Source organism: Hoplias malabaricus, chromosome 16 (genome assembly GCF_029633855.1).
Source record: "Hoplias malabaricus isolate fHopMal1 chromosome 16, fHopMal1.hap1, whole genome shotgun sequence".
Classification (NCBI taxonomy): domain Eukaryota; kingdom Metazoa; phylum Chordata; class Actinopteri; order Characiformes; family Erythrinidae; genus Hoplias; species Hoplias malabaricus.
This window is the reverse complement of record NC_089815.1, coordinates 19,222,045-19,235,667: the sequence shown is the minus strand read 5'-3', so window position 1 is coordinate 19,235,667 and position 13,623 is coordinate 19,222,045. Positions and strand designations below refer to the sequence as shown.

Genomic DNA, 13,623 nt, shown 5'->3' with positions numbered 1-13,623 from the left:
GTGTTTTCCACCCTCTCTAATCCCTCTTTCATGATAAATACAAAAGATGGTAAGAATTTGGCCTTTCTACAGTCCACCGCCATTTCATTTGTTTTCTAAAACTTGGTCACACACAAAAACCCTTCTGGCCCCACCTCATGTCCTGTGTTGAAGTTTGCAGACCACTTGACGTGCAAACCATTGCTGCACATTACCACTGATACCACAAATAACACTCCAGCACTTTGAAAAACAAAGAAACATGCAGCAATATCAGAGTGGTTCACACTTGTAATCGAAATCTGTTAGCTTTAGTGCTGCTTTTGTGGAATAAAGTACATTAATGCTAGTCTCCTGCTGCTCACTTGCCCCCTCATTGTACCAACTGATGGCCACTGACCTAGTTTATCCACCATCTATCTGGTAAAATTAGATTTAGTCTGAACTCTGGTAATGAATTTTAGGTAGTTTCTTGCTTGTGATAGTTTTGTCCCAGATGTGAACAGGTTGAACTGATTTGGAGTTATAAAAATGAAGATGTACTTTTCTCAGTTGTTGTCTGTTGCACTGGTATGAATGGAACCAGACATATGGGAAGTTTGGGTGCTGAGGGTAGTGCAGCACCTCCTGCTCTCTGATTGCTGAAGACAGTGTTCAGAGGATGACAGGCATCATCCATAATGTCCAGGATTTTGTGGAGTCTCAGTGTTGTGTGTCACCAGAGTGCCCAGCTTCATGCCAACCACAGAGCCGGCTCGCCTGATTAGTTTTTCCAGCTTACAGAAGTCCTTCTTGGAAGTGCTGCCCCCCAGCACATCACATTGTAAATAAGCATACTGGCGAATACAGACTGGTAGAACAGGAGTTTCCTGCAAATGTTAAAAGACAGTAACCTCCTCAGAAAGTACAAACTGCTCTCCCCTTTTTTGTACAGGTAGTTGGTGTATGTAGTCTAGTCCAGTTTGCTGTCCAACTACTTCCTGAGGTAGTTGTATGAATATACAGCCCCCACCTCAACTCCCTCTATTAGAACTGGTCGCAATCTTGGCCTAGACTTACAAAAATCAATGACTAGCTCCTCAGTCTTTGAGATATTAAGCTGTTATTAGTCAGTGAAATCCCTCACCAAGCTCTGATACTCCTCCTCCTTGTTTTTCCATGATTAATTAACCTATGGCTGTGTCATCATTAAACTTCTGAATGTGGCACAGCCCAGAGTTGTAGCAGAGGTCTGAGGTGTAAAGGGTGAAGAGAAGAGGGACCAACACTGTGCCCTGGGGTGTTCCATGTTGCTGATCACAGTGTCAGACATGATGTTCTTCTGTCTAATATACTGTGGCTTGTCAGTGAGGTAACTGGAGATCTAGGCACCCTTCTTCCTGTTGAGAACAGCTTTGATTTCTCGTGTTACCCATGGTTTGTTGTTGGGATAACAGTGAATTGTCTTGGCAGGGGAGTCTAGGTACTCAGGATAAAACAATAAATGAGCATTTATTTCTGTTTATTTGTAAAATACTTTTATATGAGTGCTTGAGCTCCTGTTCAGAATCCCGTGTACTAACGCATTGAACCTATTCCACAATGGCAATTATGATTTAAAAACTCAAATTTTATTTTGATGATGAGAGTTAATCTGTTTTTAACAAATTTCATATGTGCATTTTGTGTTACATGAGGTCGGAGAAAAGAGAAACATGACAGACAAGGAGTGTGAGAGATGTTCCTGTTCCTTTAATTAATGCAAATTTAATAAAGTTGTATTAAAGTTCTGCAGTCCATTGTCATTTTCACATTTTGTGAGAAAATGTGTGTGATTCATTTAGAAAAAAACATTAATCATTATTAACAATCAGCAATAATTATAATAATCAGTATTATTAATATTAATAAACAAGAACAGTTGAAGTAACAAAAAATATAACATTTTTAATAGTATGCATTCATTCATTATCTGTAACCGCTTTATCCAGTTCAGGGTCGTGGTGGGTCCAGAGCCTACCTGGAATCATTGGGCGCAAGGCAGGAATACACCCTGGAGGGGTACCAGTACTTCACAGGGCAACACAGACAAACACTGGTATGAATGGAACCAGACATATGGGAAGTTTGGGTGCTGAGGGTAGTGCAGCACCTCCTGCTCTCTGATTGCTGTAGAATTTTGTGAATTAATCAGCTTCATATTGAACTCTTTCTTTGAACAGCGTAACTCCACTAACCGCAGTGTTGGGAGCCCATAACCTGGAAAACAGCAAAGAAGGATCTATGAGAATGGAGGTGGAGACCTACTCAGCTCATAAGCATTACAATCACATTACTCTTAACAATGATATCATGCTTTTAAAGGTAAATATATGCACTGAAACAATTGGTTATTGCTCTATTCTAATGGTGTTTTTCCACTGCATAGAACCTACACGACTCTACACGACTCAGCACGGCTCTTTTGCTTTTCCACTGGCCAAATCTGGTACCTGGTCCCTAGAACCATGTAGGTTTTCAGTCCCAGCTCCCTCGGTGTTCCAACCATGCCGAGTAGGTACAAAATGGTGACGTGTAAACCCTGCAGAGCGCTGATTGGCCAGAGCCATGTCAATTAACCCAAAATGCAGATCTCATTTAAATCCAGCACAAACTCAAATCTCTAAAATTACAGCAGCTTTCACATTTATTTTTATTGGACTCACAACAGCGGCTTGTAACTTTACCTCAAGGTGTTTTGAAGAGGTTTATATGCTTTTTAGGTTGGTGGCAGACAAAAATTTCAAGTGAAAACCAAACGTGCAACAAGTAAAGAAAATTGATCTGTGAGAACTGGGGCACGGAGCCGTGTTCAGTCCAAACAACAAAAACAACACACAAATACATGTTGAGTAAACAGTGCCTAACTTTTCCCCTGCCGTTGTGGGTTCTGAAAAGCCAGAGATTCCTGTTAGAGAAGGATTTACAACATCACTGGGTCCATTTCGCTGGTTACATTTCGCCCTGCCAGTGGAAACGTGGCAAGCTTTAAAAATGCCGTGCTGAGCTGTGTAGAGTCCAGTCGATCAGAGCTGTACCCATGAAAAGCCACATAAGTGTGCTGAGCTGTGTAGTGGCTTGAAAAAAAAAAAAAAAAAAAAAAAAATATATATATATATGAACATGATCAGTTTTGCTAGCAGTTCAGTCATGTCCAGACAGCGCAGTACACGTGAAGACCTTGGTTCATTAAGATAAAGTCATCATCATCATCATTTTAAAATCATCATTTCTAAATCCCACTCAGTCAATGAATTACTATTTATTTCTGCGCATAAACATTGAGACAGTTGCAGTGTAATTTTTAAACTTTCTGACATTGCTACAGCTCAAGGAAAAAGTACCACTGGGTCCAACAATCAAAACCATTCCCATTCCCCCAAAAATGGAGGACATCCCAGTCGGTACCAAGTGCAGTGTAGCTGGATGGGGACAAACCGGTGACAATAAGTCCACAAGTAACCGTCTGATGGAAACAAGTATCACAGTCACAGATTGTAAGAAGTATGATGCACTTAAACAGCGAGTGTGTGCAGTTCATCCAGGAGGAGTGTGCAAGGTAAGTAAAAATGACTGATAAATGTGTTTCTTGTTTTGATCTGACTTAGAATAATAGCTAAACTTATTTCACTATTGTCAGAGTATAACTTCTACTTGTTTTCCACACCTTCTGAGCTAGTGCTGGTCTCAAGGCTATTCTGAGCATGTTTTGTTGAAAACCATTTCCTGTAACTGGCACTTGTAAAATGTGCACTAATGACATTTGTGAATGTTTATATGAATTTCTAGCAACTCAATGAATTAAAATCAACCTTATAACTTTCCTTATAACCGTAACCCCTAAACCTAACCCTAACCCTAACACTCATACTAAACTTAACAGTAAACCAATTGCAAGCTCCAGATGGTAAATAACGGCAGTGATTTAAACTCTGACCACTACTAGGACACTAATGCCTTTGTGTGTTTTTAACAGGGAGACTCTGGAGGTCCTTTAGTGTTTAACAACACTGCAGTGGGTATTGATTCTTTCATTGTGGGAAAGTGTGAGACACCCTTGGCTCCAAATGGTTTTGTCAAAATATCTGCATTCCTGCCCTGGATCAGGTCTATTCTTGACCGTGTGTAGCCCACGTTTAACACATGAGTAAAGCAAGAGCATGATTTTATTTTAATAAAAGCATTTTTCTCAAGCATGATTTCTCTTGTCTCAAATGTTGTTTCTTATAACTAATGAACTAAATGAAGCAAAAAAGCAAACAATGCTTTTAAACATTTTAATAAAACATAAATATGAAGCAGGCAGTTTTTTCAAATATATATTTTGATGTCTAATTGATTTGCAAAAGGTGGACTTTCCTAATAACCCAATTTCCTAACAGCTTAATTCATGTTAATTTTGGGTAGGCTCCAGGCCCACCATGACCCTGAACTGGATAAGCAGTTTCAGACAATGAATGAATGAATGAATGAATAATTCATGTTAGGATGGCAGCACTGTGGCACTTGAATGCTTTCAGAGAAAAATGGTAATGTACAGTTATGCTTTTTTCACTAAAAGTACAAACAGTGAAAATGTGCAGCTGTTATTTTTAAAGTCCAGTTGTGTTCCCTAAATGCACAATACAGTCCTGAAGGAGGAGTGACTCTTTGTTAACTTTCCTTATAGAGATGGAAGTATTGTCCTGGAGATTAAATGGGGCATATAAAGTCAATACATGTTTAAAACCTCCAACAAGTGTAAGGTACAATTAAATTCCTTAATTAAAAGTACTGAAAATGTATTCTTGATGTTACCACCACACTGACATAAAAAGGTACTACCACAGTGACAGTTTTTCTGACAGTGTAGGGTCATTGTTTTTAAGGAATTCAGTGTTTTCTCCCCATATCTAAAACCCCATATCAGGTGAAATGCTCTCCTCCCACAGTCCAAAAACACACTGTGTTAGGTGGAATGTCTGTGGGAAATTATCCACAGCTGTGAGAGTATGACTGAATTGGTGAGTGTGTGATTCCTTCACAATGGGGAATCACATGTAACTATTAGGAGCAACAACAAGAGAGTGGGGCTACAGACTAAACACAGGTTTAATTATTACAGTGGTGAAGGGTCATGACCTTAAATTAATATCAAATACACAATAGCACACTGAATAAGGAAAACAGACTCCAGTGGAGTGTTCTCCCGGTGTCTGCGTGGGTTTCCCCCAGGTTCTCCTGTTACTTCCCACAGTCCACAAACATGGTGGTAGATGGATTGGCCACTAAAAAAGTATCCATAGGTGTGAGTGAATGTGTGTGTGTGTGTGTGTGTGTGTCACACTGTGAAGGAGTGGCAGGGTGTATTTCTGCCTTGCGTCCAATGGAGTAATGTGTAATGATGAGCCATGTAGGCTCTGGACCCACCGCAACCCTGAACTGGATAAGCGGTTACAGATAATGAATGAATGAATGAATGAATGACTCCAGTGGAAAAGGAACAACAACAGGTTTCTACAAATCTGGACAAATGTGTTCATGTCTGAGTGTAAATCTTTATCATTTTAATATCATTCATAATATAATTTTGGCGGCACAGTGGCGCAGCAGGTAGTGTCGCAGTCACACAGCTCCAGAGACCTGGAGGTTGTGGGTTCGATTCCCGCTCCAGGTGACTGTCTGTGAGGAGTTTGGTGTGTTCTCCCTGTGTCCACGTGGGTTTCCTCCGACAGTCCAAAAACACACATTGGTAGGTGGATTGGCAACTCTAAAGTGTCCGTCCGTGTGTGTGTGTGTGTGTGTCTGTGTTGCCCTGTGAAGGACTGGCGCCCCCTCCAGGGTGTATTCCTGCCTTGTGCCCAATGATTCCAGGTAGGCTCTGGACCCACCGCGACCCTGCACTGGAAAAGTGGTTACAGATAATGAATGAATGAATATAATTTTAAAAAATAATATAATGCAACTTGGAATGTTCAAATATTAAATTGTATCTAATTTATTCTCTGTCTTAAAATTTGTGTGTGTAGACTCATGTGTGTGCTGTGTGTGTGATTCTGACACCTGAATGAGTCAGATTCAGCTTGTACCAGCCCAGAGAGCCAATGACAATCCCAGAAAATTCAGTGATCATATATTTTTCAAGGCGGGGCCAAAACCTCTCTGCAGTGCATCATGGCTCTCCTCTCTGTGCTCCTTCTGGCTGCCTGAATGCCAAACCTCATCCAATCTTGTGAGTGCTGCCTGAACAATGTAAGAAGCTTTTTCCTATTTTTGGACACTAACTAGTGTTAGACAGGGTGTATGTATGGGAGTTAGAATGCTTCTAAAGGCCTGGATGTATGGAGGTGAATTTTGTATTCTGATTACAACCCTTCCACATCTTTCTCTTTCAGACAGGAGTTTGGTGTGTTCTCCCCGTGTCTGCGTGTGTTTCCTCCGGGTGCTCCGGTTTCCTCCCACAGTCCAAAGACACACGTTGGTAGGTGGGTTGGCGACTCAAAAGTGTCCATAGTTGTGAACGTGTGTGTTGCCCTGTGTGTACTCTACAGAGTAAACACAGGTTTAATTATTACAGTGGTGAAGGGTCATGATCTTAAATTAATATCAAATACACAATAGCACACTGAATAAGGAAAACAGACCCAGTGGAGTGTTCTCCCGGTGTCCGCGTGGGTTTCCCCCAGGTGCTCCTGTTACTTCCCACAGTCCACAAACATGGTGGTAGATGGATTGGCCACTAAAAAAGTATCCATAGGTGTGAGTGAATGTGTGTGTGTGTGTGTGTGTGTCACACTGTGAAGGACTGGGGCCCCCTCCAGGGCGTGTTCCCGCTTTGCGCCCAATGATTCCAGGTAGGCTCTGGACCCACACCCGACCCTGAACTGGATAAGCGCTTACAGATAATGAATGAATGAATAAGATAATGCAGGAAATACTTACATATGAAAGCCATTTTAAAACCCCTGTGAATCTAGTGGGCTTTTTATAACTATGGCATGTAGTTGTAATAAAAGTGAATAGAGATTTTTCAAGAGGACCTGCTCAATTAAATCTCTAATTAAATTTTATAAAGCTGGAATTAGCCATGATTTGAATCCAGAAGTCAAAATGAACTGTTAAATATGTATAAAACATGTGAACAAACAACAGCAAAATAAAGCGACACTTTATGGATCAGAAACAAAGTGGCAACAGATTATAACATCAGCCCTTACTGATCTGTGTTTACCCGAGAAGGGAGTCAAGCCCTAGTCATCAGTTCTTACCTACCTGTGCTTTACCTGAGCAAAGAATCAAACTTTTACTAATATATCTGACTTTTTCTTCTACTAAGTACTAAGTATTCTTTCTAATATAATTAAAATAACATTCATTATTTTAATTATATTAGCTAGATATATATTTATCAAATTATTCATGAATTATTGTTATTGTGCTTTTGAATATGAATTCACTTCTTTTAAGTCACTGATTAATTCTTTCTATGGAAAGTCTTATTATAAATTAGTACTACTGAACACAACTGATTTCAAAATTGAAATAATTGCAACAATAACAGAAAATGAATGTTTGTGTATTCAGACAGTGCACCTAAAAGTAGCTGATTTATTATAAACAGTGTCTAGAAAGATTTGGACATATAGTGTTTATGGTCAGGTGAGAGATAGCTGACCTGCCTGTATGTTTTTCCACTGTATCTCGGCTGAATTAAATGTTGGAAAAATAAATGGTAAAGAGGGTACACCCCACTCCAGACATTATGGTGTCGTGTCTATCCAGAAAAATGGAAAACACCACTGTGGTGGGATCCTTGTGTCTGATCAGTTCATCATGATGGCAGCAAACTGTTGGGCCTGGTAAGCTATTTCTTATGTTATTTCCCCTCAGATATTTACACAGCAGACATATTTGGACAGTGATCTTTTTCCCTATCCCCCTGCACTTATACTTGATGCACTGGATCACTTGGACTGCAGGCATGAGTGTGAGTAGTAAAACAGGATGTGGGAAATAATATTCCTTTAAATATTCATTCATTCATTCATTCATTATCTGTAACTGCTTATCCAATTCAGGGTCGCGGTGGTTCCAGAGCCTACCTGGAATCATTGGGCGCAAGGCGGGATTAGACCCTGGAGGGGGCTCCTTTATATCTTTCCAAATTAAATTCTTATTAAATCTCTTACACAATACACAATAAGAAGGCATACACGATTCGTCAGTTTCTGACATGGAAAACAGGATTAAAAGATTAATATAGAAAGTAAAAGATATGCCATATACCATATGCTGGGTGAACTGCTGGCAACAGGGAAAGGGGCTTTTCATCCTTCATTTAATTCTTCCCTTAATTTTATTTTCTCTTGTGTTAGATTCTGTTTAATGTCAATACATTTCAGTTGTTTTCTGTCCTCTTCTAAATTTTCTCTCGTTTTTCTTTTATTTTCTACGGAGCTCCTAAGGTGACTTGGTGGGTTTATTTAGCAAGTCATAGACACTATATTGTATTTTGAGGCCTCAATATATATATATATAAATATATATATAATAAAATAATTCTCAGTAAGAAAATGCTGAATGCTTATTTATCAGGTGCCTACTTCATACTTTCTAAAATAGCTTTAATCCAGGGCAGAAATTTGGAGATCTTGGTGTAGACATTGGGCAAAACTGGAAAGCTACAATTTTTATCCATAAATGAAACAATACCAACTGCAGTACCTTTGCACACCAAAGGCCCTCCAGAGTCCCCCTGTAACACAAGGAATATGTACTCAGTCAATGCTTAATACCGTTCTAATATGTGTACCTTAGTGACGTGCGAATCTATATTGAAATATTGATACCTCCGATACCAGATCTTTATGCTCTAAAATCGATTCTCAAATCAAAATATCGATACTTTTGATACCTTAGTCATTAGAGATAATGTGTGTCATTAACAGGAATACAGTGGAAAGTAACTAAACTACTGAGATCTTGTTTAAATGATATGCAGAGTGTGGGAACTACTTTCTTCTGCCTGGCTAAGTGCGTAATGTGTAAGTGCAGTGGCAGTCAGTCACTCAGTCTGAAGACAGACACAATGACAGTGCGTAAATTAAAAAAAAAAAGAAAAAAAGCCCTGTCTCTCTCTTCAGTCTCTGGTGGAGCCCCTGAAGATCATTTAATTGATCATTTAATGTGAATTACACAGACTGGTGTTATTAAATTATAGCTCGGCCATATTGTAAATGAGGAGACTACCTCAATATACTTCAGAGAGTTAAATAAATAAATGAATTATTCTGATGCCTCATATTTCATTCTAAAGCTTTTTGAAATACATTGCTTTTATTTAGATTTACCAGACACCCCTAATAGCAAGGAGATGGCAGACCACGTTTGGCCCACTGAGGGCAAATTTGGAGGTCCACCAGCATTTTGCACAGCATTGTCTGGGCAGACTACCGGTGATTAAACAGAATTTTAGACACAATGCCACACTTTTCCATTCACAGTCCAATTTACTAATGTTTCATTCATCAGGTTCTTGTGTTATACTTTACAAATCTGAATTTTCAGTGTAATTTTATAATTTATTTTTTTAATGTAATTTTATATCAGGCATACTCATTATTATAACTCTCATAATTGTTGGTAATATTTGTATTAGTTTGTTTTCCAGAATAAAATTCTCTGTGAATTTAAAATCTGTTTGAGGGGATAAAAATTTAGTTAGATCCTGTACAGGACAGGAACCTGAATTGTCTGATGGTGGACCAGCAGTGGTCTACAGTCAGTGGTGTGCAAACCTTTAAATGCCAGTAGACCAATATATGCTCACTGTCTGGGACATGTATTGGTATTGGTATCCAAGTATTACCAAGTATTGGTATCGGTATCGCTGATACCAGCCTGAATTTTACTCAGTATTGGATTGGAAAGGAAATCTGTGGTATCGAACTTCACTAGTTTACTGTGGATAAACACCTGAAGTTGTTTCATATCACTGATTCAGAGTGAAGACATTACAGATCTAGTCAGTGTCTCCATCTAATGTGTCTTAATTCTTTGAAATATCATATTTATTCTGTTAAAATATTGTTATGTATTGTATCCAGAAAATGCATAGGAATGTAATCTAAATAAGCCTATAATAACCGTACAACTACTTTATTATAACAAATAGTATATATAATAAATAAAACCATTGCTAAGACAGCATTAATGAAGTGTACTGGTCCATACCTGGCAAAACCCACCATGGCCTCCTGCACACAGCATCCTTGACTTGGAGTACTGCCTGTACCAGGACTTAAAGCATGTTTTATGATCTATAATACTGACGTCTACCTCCATCAGACTTTCAATTTGGCCTTGATGTCCTTGTCCTTCCTTGGTAAGGAAATCCAGCTGATCGCTTTGCTCTTTTGGGCAGTTCTGTTTAGCTGAAGTGAAACACATGTTGGTTAACCATTATATTTATTAACCATTAGTGGAATGGTTTAGTTAGAGGAGTGGCAAAACCTGCCTTCAATGTGGAAATCTAGGGTTGGCTCTCAATGCAATTCCAATAGGAGTATTGCTATAAGGACTTTTACACTAACAGTCACTCAGAATATGAGCAAATTCTGTTGCTAATAATATAAATGTATTTGGTCTGAACGTGTCCCCACTATGCCTATTCAAAAATGGGTTTCCACAAATACTTAGTGCTCACTGAAATTGTTTCAAAAGACAGGGATTTTCAGTCTGTTTGCTTCCAGATATTCTGCTTGATTTATGGATTTGTTCAATCAAAAGCACACTTGATTTACATGATGAAATATTTATTAACCTGTAAAACTGGAAATGAAATGATAACTTAAAATAATACTGGTCTGACATGAGGAGAGACACTCAAATGTTATATATTTACTTACTGTAATTCTACTAATATTGTTTTTGTTGTTATTATTGTTTGTTATTTTTGTCTTACTGCTCAGATTACAAACATTCTCTCAATCTAATTTTCTCATCTTCGCACAGTAATTTACAAAGTGTAGGATATTTTCACTGCGTACGTTTTTGCCAATTCATTATTTTGCAGTGGGGTCTTTGGAACTTTGTGTGTGCTGTTTACCTGTAGCAGCATGATGTCACTGCTCAGAGTTTTGGAGTCGTACATTGGATGAATGTGGTAAAACTTCACTGCAATTCGGCCTGGAATTTTGTCACTGTTCGGCAAGTTGTGAGCACCCAACACAACCGTTAGCTCCGTACTCCTGTTAGAAACAAGTGAACAGTAGAGAAAATGGTGATTATTTTTTCTTCACCCTGTGTTTACAATGTAATTAAAGGACTATAATTATAATTATACATAAGATGTAAAATATCCTGTGTCAATCAATTAGAGCTTCACATAGAGCCCACCACACTCTCTGCCTACCTGCAAACACCAAAATTCCTGTGGAATCCTACACCTCAACAATAAGGAGGCTGTGGTCGTTTATGATCCGATCAGCAACCGGCTATCCATAACAACTACGGTTACTCACTGAGTCCATCACATGAGTATCCAAACCAGCCACTGTATCACTAGCTCTTCACAGGGGTCATCAGGTAGGCACCTCCCCTCATCAGGGTTTCACTGAATTAAGCCCACAACACCTGGCATCACAGACCCACCCCCTCCAAGCCAGCCTTACAGTCCTACCTTACCATACTGGACTCCCTGGTGACTAAGGCTGTACCTAGCCCCACTGGCACAGTTAATGCATGCTCAGTGCAACCAGTTCTATACTATACAAGTGAAGTCTATACTGTCATACATTTAAAACACTAACAGCATTGACTTAACTCTTAACACTGTAACTTTGCTGTAATACTTATCAATTTATTTATTTATTTATATATTTATTTATTTATATATTTTTTATATACCAGTTTACTGACACAGGGCTTTATAAATATATCTGACACTTTACCATTATGCAAACAGACCGGGGAGCCTGCAAATGCTGAAGAAACACCCTCTATATTTTATGAAAATATATATATTTTTAATTAAAATCACAAAATTTGCTTTTAGCTGTTTCTTGCTTCAGAAAATTAACAAACCATTTTACAAAAAGACTTTACTAGGATTTACCTAAGTGTACTCCAAAAAAGTCAGCTCTCAACAAAGAAAATTCTCTAATGTCTAATGTCAAAATATCTAATAATTCTAATTTGCAATTATGCTTCACCTGATATAATCACTTAAAACTAGTCAAACTATTCAGAAATATTCTGAAATAATTAACAGCACACATCATTTAGAATGTAATCACATCATGTGCCCTTTATTTCTCTGAAGTCGCAGGCCACAACGTTGAGAATGGGAATGTGAAACTGACTCAATGTGAAAATGTTACTAAGCATAGAGCTTACCAATTGTAGCAGTGTGCAGCCGTCATGACGAAGTGTTCAGACACCAAGAAGCCACCACACATGTGTCGACCATTTCTTTGAACTGAAACCATATAGGGTCTGGAGTGTGGTTTAGCCTCTGTGCCATTCACTATGTCCATACCTACAGAAGCTGTTTTGAAGAAAGAGTTCAAATAAAAGCTGTGATTCAATCTTCTATGAGACTCCTGTTTAATGATGGTACGACAAGTAATCTGAACTAGAGATTTCAACGTTAACATAATCAGTGGTCATTGGCATTTTATAAAAAGTTAATTTAGTCCATTATTGTGAATTTTTATTAAGACAGAGTAAATGAGGTCAACGGAAGCCTACCAGATTGGCACAAACAATGCTGCAGAGCAACCACCAGCAGAAGCAGCGAGATGAGAGCCATTATGTGACAGCGAAATTTTCTACAGATACATGGGGTTATTTATATATATCTGGGTGGGTAAGTTAAGCCCACCACAAATACTCACACCTCACAAATGTTGACTCAGCATCCTCTTATGTTTGTGATAATATATGACAAACCGGCATATTCATCTCCCTGCTACAGGAGCGAAAAAGAAACGCATTTCTTGGCATTGTTTCATTTCAAAGACCACTGAGAACAATGACGAGTAAGGGATATCCAGTTCTGTGCAAAGGTCAGAGACCACTGTAACACTGTCAAGCTGTTTGAACAAATTTCACATACTGAGTTTGTGAAGAGGTTGCTGGTACCGTGTCAGAGAAGAGGGAACATAAATGTAGCTTATTCTATTACAGTTGGTTTTAGAAATGTGTTTGTTTCATACACCCCATTTAAAATCCTAAATACTGTTTTTTTTGTGTGTGTTTTATATGACACAAATTTTCATCTCACCTTAGGAGAATGTAATGTACCTTTAGGGAACACAATTGACTGATTGTACCTTAATAATACTGTTACACTCTTTGTACTTTTAGTTAACAATAATGTACCTCTACCATACAGTTTTTCTGAGAGTGTACGTTTTCCTTCTTATGACCGTTCCATATTGATTTTTAGTTTGTACAGGAAATTCCACACAGAAACTCAACCGAAACGTCATGGGGATTTTTACGGAGCCCCTAAAGTGACATGGTGGGTTTATTTAGCAAGTCGTGGCTACTATATAGTATTTTGAGGCCACAAAATAATATATTGAGGACACAAAAGGATTTCATAAGGAAAACGTTGCTCTCTGGTTTGTTTACATTCAGAAG

General features: G+C 38.5%; 1 pseudogene; it reads right to left on the bottom strand.

Annotated features, from left to right (window-relative positions):
- Nucleotides 1-650: 650 nt before the first annotated feature.
- On the bottom strand, nucleotides 651-12,512 carry LOC136671367 (granzyme B-like; annotated as a pseudogene).
- Nucleotides 12,513-13,623: the final 1,111 nt, after the last annotated feature.